Source organism: Balearica regulorum, chromosome 2, assembly GCF_011004875.1.
Source record: "Balearica regulorum gibbericeps isolate bBalReg1 chromosome 2, bBalReg1.pri, whole genome shotgun sequence".
Classification (NCBI taxonomy): Eukaryota; Metazoa; Chordata; class Aves; order Gruiformes; family Gruidae; genus Balearica; species Balearica regulorum.
In genome coordinates this window covers 15,977,908-15,990,805 of record NC_046185.1, presented here as the reverse complement: position 1 = coordinate 15,990,805, position 12,898 = coordinate 15,977,908, and positions in this window count along the sequence as shown.

Here is a 12,898-nt window from a genome sequence, read left to right as displayed (position 1 = left end):
TAGGGTACCCTACAGTCTGCTCTGCTTTCTGTCACATTTGATAAGGAAATAGTCCACTTACTGTATTGAAATTTCAACTGCAAGCCTCTGAGGAGAGTAATCATACATTTTTAGGGCATTTTTCATTCTGGCTATCTGGTGCTATTACTGAACTTTTCAACTAGTTGCCCATGCTTTTTGCAGCACGATCAAACCTTTTATTTCTTCCTCAGCACTCTTTGTGTTAGCTGTTACTCACAGAAATCTCCAACACTGGATGCCCAGAACAAAGCGAGGCTGCACAGTCCAGGCCTGTGGACCTCTTTTCTTACTGTCACCGCATCTTAAACAGGGAGCTCCTACACTTACTGTCTGCATCCGCCCGGCGCTGTCAGAAAGGTGCTGGTTTTCTCCTTCAGTTTCCCTGGCCATACAAGTATTATATTTACACCTGGTACTCTTGTTTGTATGAACCGGAGCCGAAAGAACTCACCGCAGGCTGAACACATGCATTTGTAGATGAAAAGCTCGATGAGTTGGTTCTCAGATTTGATTTTCTGAATCAACCAATGCAGAGCAAGAAAGAGGATAATGGGTGTATTGTTTGCCTAGAAAAAGTATGATGTCTATAAATGAAAAGTTGGGTAAGAAACAACCAGAAATTACCAGCATGTTGATGCAACTCCATTTCAATTTCCAAAACTACAAACAAGAAAATGAACTGCATCTCAATGACTTGTAAAAGAAACTGGGACATTGACTACAATGAGCTTGAAGCTGCTCTAATGAAATCATTCCATCAGATGCGTGCAAACAGCCGGAAGAGGAAAACAGCTGGTGTAAAGGCCCTGGGATAATTTGCTCACCAAAGTAACAGAAACTGCAGAAATATGTCAAATTCATGAAGTTTCAAGGAGAAAAGACAGCTGCTGACCGCACTAGTGCAAAGGAAGAAGTGGCTGCCAAAAAACCCCAAAGGTTATGAGCCATGAAACGTCCACAGTGTCAACAAAACAGCTCCTCTCTTCTCAGCAGCTCTCGCCAGGACTTTTGCCACTTCTGGGAGCTCGCAGAATGGAGGCAGACCGGTGGCTGGAGGTTTCACCGAGCTGGTCCTGCACGTTCACGGAGACGGGAGCCTGCACTGATGAGACGGCTGCTCCAGGCCAGCCCCTGCTGGTCCTGTTCTTGTGGCTGGGATGCACTGGGGACTGCTGGGACCTGCCCTGGGACTCTGCTGGGACAGCGGATGATGGGGAGGAAAGGTGGCTTTGGTCGGCCCAAGGCATGGTTTGCCAGGAGCCGGTGCAGCAGCCCCAAGGCTTTTGTTTTCCTGGATTTGATGTATTATTGTAATGTTGTCAATATTTGAGCTAATTTTTGATGCAGAATGAGTCCATCTGCTCCCTGCTAATGGAAATATTTCATTTATCGTCACGCTTTTTCCAGTTTTCAAACTTAGGCTGCTGAGAGAGTTCAAAGGTAATCCTGTGCATCTTGTGAGTGGGATAGAGCAAACAGAGAGGCCACAGCCCTGCTAGCTCACCCACTCATCCCTTCACAAATCCACAAATCCGTGCTTTCCTGATAAAGTGCTTCACAAACGAATGTTGTACACCAAAAAGATTAAGCTTTTGAAATGAAGGAAGCAGCTGGGTCACAGCTTGATGTGCAGTGGATGAAGAGTAACTGGAAGAAAGAAGCCTGTTTAATATCAAATACAATGGGAACTTTACAGCATGTTGTAGGAGACACTTGGTTATTTTAAATCTTGTACAATGGACCACTCTCACTCTATTCACACACACAAGTAAATTAGATGATACTTAATTTTCTGTATCTCCCATGGAAGAGCGAGAGGCTGGGTCACCTCAGCCAGAAGAAACATGATTCCCACGAGTCCCCACAGTTTCAGTTCAAAGCTCAGATCAATAAGGTATCCCTGTGCCTTAGAATAAAAACTTGTAAATATGTACTTGCCACCTGATTCTCTTTGTAATATAACCAGGGGGTATGTCTCAACAAGTGATAATTGGAAAACAACCACATGTGAGAAATCACCTTCCTTCAGAAAGGAGACAGCCAAAAATAGAACTGAGCAGATCACAGCCCTGGGCGCTCCAGGATCTTTCCACATGAATGAGAGCGAGTGGAAATGAAATGGCAAAATCAGAGCTGATGACAGCCTGCCCGCCTGCTAGATGTGACCTGCAAATGGATTTTAAAACATTTCCAACTACTGTCACAATTCAGGCTGCATATCCTTGTTACCTGTGCACAGAGGGACATTTTAGAGGGAAACGGGTGGCTTTTTTTCTGGCTGTACCTCTTAGTAGGTATGAGGTATCCCCGAAGTCCTTGGCTTGGTCTGTGGTATCTGCTATGCATCTTTCTGTTCCAAGCAGTCCTACTTCAAGTTCAGCAAATCATTTTAGGAATAATTAAAATTGCCATTTCCATCAGATGTGAGTGCTGTGCCAGCCTTGGCTTGGTGCTAGGAAGCAAGATCTGTTGTGCAGGTTGGAGCTTGGCAGAAGGAAGTGGGCAGGATGGGTTTCAAGACAGTAGTGGGGTTTAAGAGCAGGAGACCAAATCCAGGGTCTATTCAGTCTCATGCCCTGCTTTCAACAACAGCCAGGTAGGCCAAGATATCCCAGATAGCTGGGAGTCTTCTTCCAGTAATGTGTCTGGTCACCAGACTGACCACTACACAGTCAGGTGTCTGAATATCAGGGCAGCTTATTCAGCCTCCAGAATGTTTTCTTTTTGCTTCTGACAAAGTGGGGGGAGAATGAGATACACTCAGAGGGGATCAGAGAGCCCCACCGTGCCTGGGTTGTTGTCATATCTGGATGGAAGCATTGTCCAAGGAAGATGCAATTTTGTCTAAGGAAGGATTGAACATCCCATCTGAATTCTTGCTGTTTGACAGCAACTACAACCATTTCCTACAAGAGTTTTTTTAAGGTACCTGTTGAGCAGCACAACCTGATTAGAAGAAATCCAAATTGCAGGATTCAAGGACAAGCTTCTGTTACGGCACATGCCCTCCTCGCCTGCCATCACCACACCAAACACCTTGAGAGGAGAGTGACCGTGAAGATTTTAGCTGAGCATGGAAAGAACTAGCAGACAACAGCTACACTGGGACAACCAAACAGGAAAAGAAAGTAACAGTGATCAGTATTGAACCATGACATTCACCTGGCGACCGATCCTCTGCCTTACTCCCTTTGGCCAGCGAGCAGCTTGTGCCGAGACAGGCGGTTTGCCCACGTCTCGCTTGAACCCCAAAAGACACCATCGCTTCCATCTATCTTGTTCAACCTGCAAAAAATTAGGGGGCTATCTTCCTTCTCATACATCACAGGGATGTTTTCTCTAAATGAGCGAAGTATACGGCAAGCTGCCCTTACAGTTACGTGCACATACGGGAGTAAAATACTTTGTCATAATTTTTGCCAGAACTTTCCGAGTATGCTAAGAACACTAGGAGATTTTTTTTTTCTGATTCCATTTACTGTAGGAACATTCTTTTCCCCCTGTTTTATAATAACCCTGCTCTGAAGGTAGGACATCAGTTGGATTCATTGTACTTCATTTATCAAGTTTGCAAAGATACACAGAAGACATCTCTTGAGAGATGGGAAGTTCTGACACTCAGAGAAATAAAATTTAATATCTACTTTGCTGGTGTAATGGAAAATTTTATTACTTTCAGAAATATATTTCAAGTTGGGAGACAAAGGTTTTAGGCAGATCTTTCAGACAAAATTGTGTTTTATTGAAAATGGATATAGAAGTAGATTAAGTCTCTTCCATACATTAATGCAACGTACTTTGGTCTGCTTCAAGAAGTCTGACTCTGTCCAGCTTGTGAAAAATGAGCTTGTATAACTGATAGTCAAGTTTATCAGGGGACATCCTACAGGTGTAAGGCCAGTGTTTATGTTAAAGCAGCCTGAACACTGGGAATTGTCTGCGAAACCAGACAAAAGAAAACAAAACTAGACCATTACAAAATCCATAGTAACTGGAAAAAAACCCCAAACATATGACAAACGCCTGGGCAAAAATCTCAAAAGCTGTAAAATAATGCAGCAGCAGTAGCTTCAGCAGACAAAGTGGAACTGATGTCTTGGAGACATAAGCACGGTTTTGTCTTCTGCTCTTCTGGTAATGCCTGTATAGTCAGCTAAGATTTGATACCATTGCCTGAAAATTAGTTCATGTTTCAGAGTAAAATGCCATCCGCTGGTGTTAACGCTCTTCTTACTTGCCAGTAGACTTGCAATGCAGAGCGGGCAGGACGTCATCAGTGAACTTTAGCTGTGGTGAGTCTGTTACTTAGATGGGACTCTCATCACCAAGAGGGTCTGAGATAGCCATCTCAGTGCCACGACAGATTGCAAAGGTAGGTGCAGCACAACCCTGTGGTGGGCTGTAATTGGCACCGCTGCTAAGGAGATTGGCTGCCCCAGATGCTGCTCTGCGACAGTGACAAAGTGCATCAGACCTGCCTGAGCCTCCAGTAACAAACAGGTTGAGAAATGACAGCCTCCAGAAACAGAAAATAACCTCTTTCTAAAGGATATCAGGGAGTGATGCTGTTGTTAATCTGGTACCATCAAAAAAAAAAAAAAAAAAAGTCTAAGAAGCTCCTTGACTTCGTGCATGGCCAGTGCATGAATGACTCCTTGCCCAGAAGGTGTCCTGACACAACTGTCTTGAAGTGAACTATCTTCCTTCCTGCTGGTTCTCTTAGGGCCAGAAGCACTAGGCTCTTCCCTACGTCCCTACGTTCTAGCCAACTGATAGTGTTTTGTATCATGGGCCTAGATTGGCAAGCAACAGTCATGTACACTTTCAACTTGATGGACAATTGAAGAGGATTCTGAAAAACTGGAATGTCATTTGAGCACTGCTTCCATTGCATCTACAAGAGAAAACAAGAAACAATGTGATTCATATGGGGAAAAAGCAGGAGGGAACTCTTTTATGCTACTGGAGCTAGGTTTGTGGTGCTTCGCTAAGCTAAGCCTTGCTGTTGATAGCAGATCTGTGCCAGAAGTGCCCTGGGATGGGAATTTATGGGAGTGGAGAGAGAGTAATTGCCAGAAAGGGTGGAAATAATAGTCCTCCAATGACTTTCTTGTAAAGAACATTCCCTGCTGGGCTGTTTCCTAACTGGATAATTTTAAATGAGATGTTATATTCTCTGTCCAGGATATTTAGCTCTTATGGGTTGTTTATATCAGTTGAGTAGTTTGGGTGATTGCCTTTGCTAGCTGTGATTATCTGCAGGGGAAATTTATACTCCAGTGCTGATCTCCTAGCTACCTCGAGCCTCCTAAAACCTTCTGAAACCTCCCCTTGCTCAGGAGCAGGCCTTCCCCGTCTTGCCTGGCTGTAAACACCACCCTGAGAAGCACAGATCCTTCAATAGGAAGCTGGTGGCTCTTATTGCCTGCAGTTGCCACCACTTTTTGACCTTGGCCTCTGGGATTTCAAATGAAGGCTCCAAATAAGCTAATTAACTTAGATTCAAATCAAGAAGGAATAGGACAATTACTTTCAAAGTTTTGCCACATATCTAAATCACATGAGAGCATTTTTAAGATGTAATCTGGTTCTAACTAGCAGGGTGAAGGGATCCGAGAAGCCTCTTCTGACTAGAAGACCTTTCAGATTTGAGCATAGAAGAGGAAGGGAGTAGAAAGTGTCTCAAAATCTGTTTTCTATACAACTAAACTTCTCCATGGCAAAGAAAGCATATGGTATGAATGCAGAAACTCATTAGTGCAGACCTTTGGGAGACACCACGATTAAGCAAAACAGAGCCAGATGAACATTTGAGAGAAACAACAAATTGCCAATGCTGGAGAAAAATAACTGAGAGCCAAGTGACTACAGTTGCAGACTCATGAAAAGAATATTCAGGAATGTGATTTCTGAGAAAGATTTTTTCCGAGAAAGGTTTCTGGCTCCGTGAGACCAATCCAGGCACGGAGGGAATAGGTTAGCTCAGTCCGCAGTGGTGGTGCAGACAGATATTTAGGTTGGTAGCAGATAGCTGACGACGTTTTTCTGTGGACCATCTCCAGCTCATGTTATTTTAAATATTTCAAGAATTTAAGATCCTTGCCTAGACTGTTTAGATTCTTGGTCCTTCTTTTACAGTGAGGTCCTCTAGAATTAAAATATCAGTGCAGAAATGCCATGAAGACAAGTTTCATTCCCCTTCCAGAAGGAAATATGGAGTCACGATGGAAGATAAATACATGTGACCTCACACACATCCTTCAGTCAGCAGGAAATTAACTCCTTTAAATCTTCTTTTCTTGGCCTTTTGCCCACTGTTACATGGCTTTCATCAAGAACTCATACCTACCAGACTATATTGTGCTTCTAAACCCTAAGCCTGAAAAAGAAGATCTAATTTAGATGATTGGAGGAAAAAAAATATGAGAAACTGCAGTTTTTAAGGGATTATTTTAAATGTTAGCTACCTCTACTGCATTTAACGGGTATCTAGAAGCTGGTTATAGGAGTGTGTGTTTTAAACACGTGCAGACTATGTATTGTAGTGATGATTTGTCAAATTATGAGCCAATTAGTTCTGCAATCGACCTTCACAAACGTAGCGCCTCATTGCTACCTGTATCTTCTGGTTAAGCTGGATTTCTCTATCCTGTGTTCGGAACAGAATTATTTTGGACAGCATTAATTAGAAGCTGAAATTTTCAAATAATATACAGTTTTTGTAGCAAGCCAGTCCAATGACCTTAAAACATTAATTTTTGCTTTAACTGTCAGTCCCAGATTTACTGTAACATTTTAAGTTACCTCTTTGGTTTTAAAACCTGGTGCTAACTTGGTACTTCTCCATTGGAGTAGGTGGAAGAGTCATAGATGAGAATTCCATTACTCACATCTGTGTAATGTACAGATGAAACCAGATGATTTCTGCTTAAAAGTTGCATTGTTTTCACATTCCTGCTATAAAGCATAAAGACATCTTTTTTTGCCCATCGCCATGGGCCGTGTCCTGGTATTCTAGCGTAGGTCTTACCCAAGTGATGGAGACCTAACTGTACATCAGTGACTTTGGTGCAAGGACTCTGTCCTAACTGTGAGGCTCCTGGTGAGAGATGCTCTCTTCATCTTACTCCTCATCTCTGCCTGTGGCAGGCCATGCTGGGACGGGGAACAGAGTATTGGCTTTCCTGTGCAGCTGTGACACGCTTGAAGTGGCGAGATGTAGAAGTGAAAGGGCGGGGCACACTCTTTAGCCATCTGTACAAGGTTTTCTCACATGAGCTTCACCCTGGTTGGCCATCATCGGGCTTTCTAGTAGGACAGGCTGGGAAATTGCTGTGCTGGAGAGGAAGGAGAGCGGGCGCTTCGTAGTCTTGGTGACTTGTCAAGTGGAGGACTTGTTCATGGAGGAGTGTTTACACACATGTCCTTGCACAGCGCATCCCTTGTCAGCTCCTATACATGGAGCAGGCAAACCCCAAGTCCAAGGCTGTCAGGGAACTCTTGGCAGCTCACAGTTGAGTACCAGGTTTGGGTCTGCCCCATAAGAGCATCCATTTTCCCTTTGGGCCAAGGTTTTTACCTGCGTACTCAGAAATGATGTGTGAGCTGGTCGTGACACTACAGGAATCCAACACCTTCTCGAATAAAGCTGTCTCCCTCAACCAGACACAAAAAGTGATACCACATGGGTGCCTATTTTCTTCAGAGATGACAAGTTATAAACCACACATGCTGCATTGCCATGTATCCAGGCATTTTGCAGCCCAGCTCTTCTTACCATAAGGAAAAAAGCGTCAGGTTCCAAAAATTGCTGTTGTGTAGTTGTTAACTAAAACCACTCATGTTAATACAAAACCAGAAGTACCACACTTAGGGAGTAGGACCATGTAACCAGGAAAATCTAAAGAGTAAGAGCAGTCTCGTCTTTCCATCCAGTATGGTAAGCATGTTTTGGTTGTGTTTTTCCCCTGATGATGCCTCATTTGCAGGTGAGGTAAAGGTGTGCTTCGCTTTCCAATACAGAATGAGCACAGGTAGCCTTGGTTCCAGAAAGCTGGTCCTTTGACGGAAAAAGTCTTGACCCTAAAATTAAGGAGAAAACTCTGTTACAGCTAAAAAACTGGGCCTCAGGGACCATGGAAGCGGAGAGGGGTTTTGAAGAAAGACTGCAGAGATGGCGTGTGCATGTTTGTACCCGTGGAGCTTTTGAGCAGGCGGGTAACTTTGTCATGCCCTTGTCCTGGCAGCTGGGCTGCAGACCCTGGCTGTCACCCTGCTGACTGCACCTCCACAGCTGGCAGACCTTAAGCTTCCACCTCGATTGCGATGAAAACCCACAGTCCTCTCGTTTTTAGTCCAGCCTCAGGGCTGCAGAGTCCTACGGCTCAGCTATACGTAAGCCTGGCACATCTGGCTGGATTTGGTACCCGCTGTATTTCCCTTGGGGCGTGAACGATCTGCACATCCCCCTGAGCCATAGGGCCTTTTCCTAACAGAAACAGCACTTACTGAGTCATAAGAACAAAGTCTGCCATAAATGCAAAATAAGTTTAGGTGAGGTTATATGCGTGCCTATCTAGCTAGACCTAACGCTCCTCTCAGGCAGGCTCAGCCTACTTCTCCCTGGGCTCCGTGTGTTGGCAGCAACCTGCGTCAGCCCGCAGGGGAAGAGCTCCTGGTGACCAGGACAGGGAATATGAGCTGCACCGAAGACTTCTCCGCAGTTGTGTGCCCCAGAGACTGGTGCAGCCATTTCACCCCTGCCAAGGGAACAGCGCAAGTGGGACAGGGGAATGACGGTGGCTTTGCTGCTGACGTGAAGGACAGGTTAAATATTCCTGATGCATTCTTCTCACAGGCGGCGGGTCTGCTCTTCTCAGGCTTGGTTTTAAATCTTTTTAGTATTAGGACTATCTGCTCAGCTCGGAACAGAGCCTTGCTGTAATTCCACAGGCTCGGTGGCAAAGGCAACAGAGATCCCAGCCCCAAATCACACCGCGGGGAGCAGCTTGCCACAATTAACGAACTGGAACTACTTCTGACAGATGTGAAGATGAAACTTAGCACTGGAAGGACCCGGCGTCTTCTGCACTTATTTCAGTCTTGAGAAATGATCAAGGAAAACCTGCAGCTTGCGTTGCTAAGTAGCTGCCACCATAACAAACCTTTTCATGCCTTTTCTGGCTCATTGCTGCCTCCCTCAGCATCATCAAGACTAGCTACAAGTTTGCACTCATGTAATTACAAAACACAAAATGGTACATTTAGGTTATTTTCAGGGTCTCTCATCAGTTATTTGACCAATCAGAGAAACATTCCTAAGTTAAGCATCAAATTTGGCTTTTGAATCCAAATGCTAAGCTGCTTCTCCTTCTATTTTTTCTCACAACATTGACTGTGGTTTCTTATTCCTTAAACATCAGCATTTCTTTTGTTTCGGAGATTAGTCCCATAGTCAAGGAATATGAGAAGCAGCTTAATTTGTACAAAAACAATTTTAGCTGAACTTTTCTGCAAAAATGTTCAGCAGTGGAACGGTTTATTGTATCCTGATCCCTTCGTTTCAGAGGTAACAATCCGCTGCGATGTGTGGTACACGCTGCCGGTGAAGTGCATGTTGACTCTAATTCTGGCTTAGTCTCCAGTAACGGGAGGACTGGTTATATTAACTTTCACAAAACGAGCAGAAAGCTAGTGCAGACACATCCTCTGGCAGAGGCTGAACTTGAGGTCTGTCATAGAAATACCCGATTTGAGGGAGAACGTTCAACTTTTGCCTTGGAAAAGCAGAGTATTAACACTGGTGCGCCAGCTGATGGTAAACATGCCAATCCACCAGTTTTAGCCAGTGCTGGGACTCCTGAATTCAAGCAGTATTATTGTGAATAATTTTTCTTAGACTGATTTAACACACATGCAAAGTTGGCACAGCCATCCAAAAAAGCAATCCTCACCCCTTCCCTTCTCTGTTCTCCTGCCTGGTGCTTCTTGCGTTATGCTGGCACAAGTTTCTGTATGGCTGCCCAGCGCGCAGGATGTAGGAATTGATCCAGCTGGAGAAAAAACCATGTTTCTTTTGGTGGGTTTTACCCTGATTCAGTTCCCACCATCCCCAAACTTAGCTAACTAAATTGTACAAATAATTGCCAGCGCTACCTGGGCACTGCAAGGCAGGGAAGGGGAAAGTATTCCAAGGAAGCAGGTAGCAGAACAGTTTAATTTAGAGAGGAGTCCTTGCGTGGAGAACACGAGTGGCTTTAACCCCCCATCTGCTCTAGAAGGATGCGAAGTGTCACGAGCAAATCCTCCTTTCTCATCGCGTGCATTCTTGATCACCGTCAAACAACATTTATAAACATCCTTGATTAAAGGTCAACCACACAGCCCTCAATTATTTAGTGTTAGTTTCAGGCTATGTTACAGTGTTTAATGCTTTATTGAAAACAAAAGTTGGGCAAACAAGAAGAGCAGGGGACTGGGGAGGGGAGAACATGTAGAGACTGAGCTCACGACAGCCAAACTGCTTCTCGTATCCGTCCTGGCTGCTGGGGAATAGTGAGGGCCAAATGAAATGGGAGGGTGTGTTCTCCCAGAAAGGTTCTGGCACTTTATTCTACTTATAACACAACATTAACATTAATGTTTGGCTAATATGAATATTTTCTCCTAGCTGAATTTTTGGGGGTTTTTTGGACTCTGCATGGAAATATTTTGAAATAAAACAAATGTAAAAACTGCTCCTGTGAGAATAATGAGGGAAAAACCTTCCCTTTTTCTACCTCCTCCTCCTCTTGTCTCCCAGTGGCTGTATCAGACATTTCGAGGGTGGCAAGAAATGTAGAGAGAAGCGTCCTTTTTTCCTTGTGTGTTGAGACAATCTATGTCCCGGTCCCTTAGCTTTTCTCTTTTCATATTGCAGAAGTTCACAGTATATAGCCTAGCCAATTCTTGTAGGTATAAGAAAAGAAAAATCTTTAAAATACGAGAAGCAGGAACATGATAACAACTTGAAGAAATATCTTCCACAAGTAGTGGACACTTGAGAGATTTGGAAACAGAAAAACTTACCAGAACCCCACTCCCTCCCAAAAAACCATCATCTGTTATGTTCTACCAGACACATGTGTGGCAGTGGGATGACAACAGGGAGTGGAAAATAACCCTTTGAAGTTTTACTTCCAGAAAAGGCAATCTAGTGTCTGCAGAAGATGGGTACAGCTCAACATCCCTAAGACCATACACTTGACCATCCAACAAAGTCCCTGAAGCAAAGTAACACATGACAGCCACCACTTCGAACAGGTTGCCAACCAAGTTGGTTTAAAATCCTGAAGTCTAGGTTCCAGTGATACCTTCAGCCAATACTTTTAGCTGAGTTAGAATCTGCCTTACAAAATGTCTTGTGAATTAAAAAAGGGTCCTCTACTCATATGCTTCCCAGAAGCAGAGCACTATTTAACCTAAAGATGTAGGGAACAGTACCTGCCCAACTTCTCCCTCCCACCCAGTTGGGAGGAGACCAGCGCTTTCTGCAGGGACAGCTGCAGCAGGATGGCTTCAAGATGGTCAGACATGCAGGGCAGAACTCATTCAACAACTGCATCTCCTTGCAGGAATATTTCCTTAGATTCATGAACTGTTCTCCTTTTCACCCACCAAAAAGGAGTAATTTGGAAAGGAGCAGTCACTGATGTAAATACTTAAGATTTGCAGACAGACCAAACCTGCTGCCAGCGGGGAAAAGGGAGCAGTGAGAGGAATTCGGAGCAGCGAGTTCCCTCACTAGCGTGGTGCAATGCTACAGCCAGACACACCAGAGACATTCCAGCCCGAATGGTAAAGCAGCACAGAATATAAAGTTATCGATCAAATCTAAATCCCTGAACTCACTGAACTGCTAGGAAAATGGCTTCTTATCTAGTAAAAACTAACTGAATGCTTATGGTTAATTCTTTTAAAACTGTTTAGACATTTATTTGAAGAGAAACTGTAATAAAATACAGATGCTGTACTTTTTTTTTTAAGTACTCCAGTATCTTTATAAAGAACAGCAGTCATAAGGCAGACAGAATAAATGCTGTGCAGCAATAGCCTTTCTGCAGCTCATCTGTCTGCACAGAAAGAGTAGGGCTCACGTAGATAGAGGAGAGAGAGCAAACACTGTCCATCACCACCCCTTAGACCTCATTCAACAGCTGATCAGCGTGTTACTGCGAACGCGCTTTCCAAGGCACCTGACAAGTCTGTCAGTATGACTTGCAGGCCACGTTCAAACTGAGCAACAAGTCCTGCACATTATAAAGCAGAGCTTGCATCCATCGCCTCAGATTAGTGTAATCGGGAATATTAATTTGTGCATAATCAGCTTGTCAGGAGTGTTGATCACAGTGGTGTAACAAAGAGCAAAACTGATGATAAAAGTGTCTTAGATGACTGATGTAAGAGAAGGAAGAGGCAGAAAAGCTACCTTTCATTCTAGTCTGAGTACCTGAGTTTGCATACTTCTCTCCCTTACAGAGTTTCAACCAAAGGAATGAAAAATCCAGCCCTCATTGTCTGGTGCAGGTACATTGTACACACGCTCACACACTCGAGCTAGCCCAACGCAGGCCAGCCTGCATCCCGCGAGACTCACAGCACAAACAGCACCAGCCCGACTGCTCCCACAGGGAGCCCGAAAGCGGCGCAGCCACCTGCACAGAGCCCACGTTAAGTTGTATTGGACACAGGCTGGTTTGTCAGCTTCCAGACAGCTCGCGTTGACAGAACTCCTGACCCTGGGCTCTGTGAAAGCTCTGCCTGTAACAGAGCGATTCCACGGTAGACGCGCTGCTTCTGCGGGATCTACCAAGAGCACAGAACTTCAGAAGCACTGAGG